The following is a 4,981-nucleotide window of genomic DNA, read 5'->3' as shown; positions in this document are numbered from 1 at the left end:
GTACGTCGAATATATATGCATATCCGCATTCCTAGGCATTTATAATTGCGTGTGTACACAATAATAAATGCCTCCAATGAAGCGGTACATATAAGCATACATACAATTACATAGCGTTAAAGAAGAGTACTGAATTGATTTTTGCCTATAATTACGATCAGGAAGTCGCTCCTTCCATTTCTTTCTTTGTTCAATATTTTATGCAAACAATTTTTATTGAATCTGTTCATTGTTTTTCTTTCGATCTATCTCTTGTGTATAACTGGTGGAATTCATCAAAAGAATGCATGCAGACAAACACTTCACTAAACAGACATATAAACACAGTCACATACAATATATTTGAGAGAGAAAAAGAGAGAAAGAGAGTGAGAGAGGGAGGGAGGGAGACAGAGAAAAAGGGGCTGGGAGTGGGGTGAAAAGGGAAAGCATGAAATAGGAAGGGTTATTTAAATTATATTACATAGGAATGTAAGCGTTATAAAGACACACACGCGTACATACGTGTATATGTGTACATATATATGTGTGTATGTGTTTATATGGACATGTTCTTGTGTGTTGGTTAAATTATACATGTGTATATACAGGCATATATATATGTATATATATATATATATATATATATATATATATATATATATATATACAGGCATATATATGTGTATATATATATATATATTTGTATATATGTACATATGTATATATATATATATGTATATATGTACATATGTATATATATATATATATATATATGTACATATGTATATATATATATATATATATGTACATATGTATATATATATATATATGTATATATGTACATATGTATATATGTACATATGTATATATGTATATATGTACATATGTATATATGTACATATGTATATATGTATATATGTACATATGTATATATGTATATATGTACATATGTATATATGTATATATGTACATATGTATATATATATGTATATTCATAAGTATATATATATGTATATTCATATATATATATATATATGTATATTCATATATATATATATATGTATATTCATATATATATATATATATGTATATTCATATATATATATTTATATGCCTATATGTATGTATATATGTATATAGATAAATGTATTTATATGCATATATATATATGTGTGTATTCATATATATATATATATTTATATGCCTATATGTATGTATATATGTATATAGATAAATGTATTTATATGCATATGTGCATAAATGTGTGTATATATGTGTACATATATGTGTGTGTATACGGTGGATATTGCAAATACATAGCAAGAATCATACATTCATCTGTACATATAAATCTTGCAGATTTCACGACTAATATATGCCCTTTCAAATCAAAATTGTATAAATTCAGATGCAGAAATGTATATACGCATCTCTGCGTCTCTAGGAAAATAATTAGATTTACGAATAGGTATGTATTATAAATGTATTTATGCGCGTGTGCATGCGTCTTTAGGTGTGTATATCTCCTAGACATACTTATAGAACAATGCATAACTATACAAACACATATAACAACGTGTGTATATATAGATATATATATATATATATATATATGTGTGTGTGTGAGTTTGTAAATATATATATATATGTATGTGTGTATATATATATATATGCGTGTGTGTTTGTATATATGTATATATATGTGTATATTTATATATATTAATATATGTGTATATATACATATATCTATATACATATATATATATTCGAACAATCTATATGTATATATGTACATCTATGTGTTTACGTAAGTGCTTATATCTGTACCTATGTTTGTGTAGTGTGTATAGTGTGTGTATGCACATATTAATGTGCATATATATACATATGTATGTCCATATATACATTTGACTACATACTACGTTGTTTTATATAAGCACACATGTACATGAATATATGTATATATATAAATATATACACACACACGCATATATAGTTGCCTATATATTGATGCACACATATATTGATGCACACATATAAACACACATACACACGTTTATGTACATTTAAATGTATTCAAACAAGCGACTCTACAAGTGATTTTATGTTTCTTTAGTAGTGTGTGTAAATGTTGGTGAGCAGCGCATATTAGGTCAAAAGATTCTACTAGAACAAAAGCAAAAGAAAATATTCTCACACACATAAATATACACAGAAGCTTGTTTACAAACACACATTCACATATGTGCATAGAGGATTTCATACAGAAAGAAAATTATTCAATTTTCAATGACCAATTTAAATGTCATTGATTTTTCTATCTGAAAGAAAGGAAAGATTAAAAAAAAAAAAATCAACTTCTAAAACAACATTAAGAATACATAAAGAAGAGCAAATTATATTCTATTCTGAATAAGATTGTTTCTGTTACTGTTTTATTTTTCATTGTTCTTCTGCAAACATATCCTCCATTAACAATTCCAGAAAGAATGTTCGTAAGCTTGTTTGTCTGAAGGTCGATTATCATTGTTTCCAGGGCATTCTCTAGGAGCGAATGTGTTTAGCTTTTAGGAAATATATTCAATATCTTTTTTTCGTTTTCTCTGTTAGAGAAGTAACTTTTGTGGAAATATGCGGATTCTAATCTGCACAAAATTATAGTAAAAAAAAAAGATATCGAGATGACGAATGCAGACATGCACTACTAACATGAATACGTCTTGAAAAGATTCTTGCAATGAGAAAGTAATAATGAAGTTTTATTCAACAACACTATAATAAAAATGTAGCATGTATCAATCTAACAGTCATTTGCTACTTTCTCTTTATAAAGGAACAATACTTCTTCCGAATCTTTCAAACTCAATGCAGATGTTAATCTTCACAATAACACAATACCTCGTTACGGCCTTGTATATGGAATATTACGAATACGGCATTTAAAGCCAATTTCTTTCTGAGAGCCTGATTATATTTTGAGGATGATCACTTATTGAATTTGTATAAATATGAGACAAATCAAGGTTTTACACACAGTTCTGGTTTCGTAACGTTACTACTCATAGATACGTCTAAAGAATACAGATTGCAACGATTCCAGTCTCATAGTAAGCGTCAACCATTAATAATCACTGACAGTTGCTGTTCATTTCTTTTTATTAAGTCGTGTTGCTTGTGCCATTCCAATGATACCCCAGTCTGCTTTTCGTTATTTCTCTCTTGCGCTACACTGCTCCTTACAAACTTCATGCAAACTCAGGACGCAGTGCTTCTATTATTTCCAAGCTCACATCTGCTTACAAGCTTCAAGCTTGTGATTCCAACAGATCATTGCCTCCATCGACTTTAATCGAAATGAGACATCCATTAATCAGAAATATGAGAAAAAGAAAATATATTTCTTTGTTGGCATTCTTTCTATACTGCGATCTTTCCAAAGTCTAAGACATTCACGTTGTGCTCTCAGCAAAACTAGCGCAACGCAATGCTAAACATTATCTCTTAAAAAGTGAGACTGTTATCGCCAACACACTAATATAAACGTCACTGACATTGACAAATTATGAGTATATACCTGCATGTTATTCGGTTGTATTTCCTAAAGGCAGTGATACCGAAAGAAAAAAGTGACTAATGAAAAAGTAAATTACAACCTGATTGTTTTCACCGTTCATCTTTTCACCGCACAGTTTATCATCACTGTCTCGAGAATTCTGCAAACATGGAGCGATCGTTTAGCCTAGAGTCATCTGAAACATTACAAATACTGCTATATGGCAAAAGAATATAAGAGACAGATAATATTGGACATTCAGATTACAATGAGATTATTATCAATTATTTGCACGTTGAAAAGCTTTGTAAGAAAATGACAAGTGATGGAAATCTCAAAGCAAATAATCAAGGTGATGGAGTGTAATTGGTGTGGAAGAGAGGATTAACAGAGTGTAAACTTTGTTAGAATAGCGTAGCCGTAAAAGAAAGTAAATTGAAAGCTGTTACTTATGAACTCTATTTCACAGAATGTCGATGGTTGAAAGACAAAGAAAGAACATTAAAGGTATTTCTCTCACTAAATTAGCCTAAATGGGAGTCTTCCAGGAGTTCTGCAGTGGAATCTCCATACGAAATATTTCATAATTTTCTTATCTTTTTCGTTGGTGCAGCATTACTTGCTATGATGATGAGCTCTTTTACTAATAAGGCCAAGCATTTCTTGTTCTTTTACAAGAAAACTGATTACTTCCTCATCTGGAGTTAACAATATGCCCGCAGGTGTTATAAAGTTACCTCTGTTTAAATCAGCTAAAAACATTTTATACCTCGTTACACGTGAAAATACCTTCAATTAATTTCCTTCCAGATCTTTTTGATTGAAATTTCACTTTTTCGACTAGAAAACATTTATCTTATTTTATTTTGTTTTATTTTAATTTCTAGAATTTGAAGAGTTACAACAATAACTATTCATCCATCTCACCAGTCGTGTTGTGAATTTCAAAGAGTTTGTACGGCATAGGGATTTATAAGTGCCTCTTCTAATGTTTCGTAAATATGAAAACCAAGTGGATTTCTTCTAACTGTAAGTTGATCTCTAAACCTTTTCCGTTCAATTTCAAATTGTTTATATTTTGTGTGATGCTATTATGATGTTGTTTAATTTATGAATTTATGAACGATAGTGTCGCCCATTATATATTTAAAATGGACTAAACATGACAAACCCCTCAAAAGAAATCTTTCAAAATCATTACATTATCAATTATTGTTTGTATACTTTTCGATAGAAGACACATACATAAACCCACACATATACATATATACATATGAAACTCTCGTGTGTGTGAGCATATGCGTGTTGTATATGGGTGTTTGTGTGTGTGTGAGAGTCTGTATGTATATTAGTGTATATATATATATCTGTATAAATATCTGTGTATTATATATTTATAAAACAATCGAAATGTACGAAGAAAATCGTATCTTGATTGTAAATTAT

At 29.1% G+C, this 4,981-nt stretch overlaps 1 long non-coding RNA gene across 1 annotated transcript in view; it reads left to right on the top strand.

Annotated features, from left to right (window-relative positions):
* The window catches only part of LOC128250446 (uncharacterized), a 562,297-nt gene extending 557,736 nt beyond the window's left edge, over window positions 1-4,561 (top strand). The window contains exon 7 of the long non-coding RNA XR_016237754.1: window positions 4,423-4,561. This is a non-coding gene — a long non-coding RNA (uncharacterized LOC128250446). The remainder of the gene's footprint in view (window positions 1-4,422) is intronic.
* The last annotated feature ends 420 nt before the right edge of the window (window positions 4,562-4,981 follow it).

Source organism: Octopus bimaculoides, chromosome 21 (assembly GCF_046866305.1).
Source record: "Octopus bimaculoides isolate indiv1 chromosome 21, ASM4686630v1, whole genome shotgun sequence".
NCBI lineage: Eukaryota > Metazoa > Mollusca > Cephalopoda > Octopoda > Octopodidae > Octopus > Octopus bimaculoides.
The sequence above is the reverse complement of the archived record's forward strand: the minus strand, read 5'-3'. Positions and strand labels throughout refer to the sequence as shown.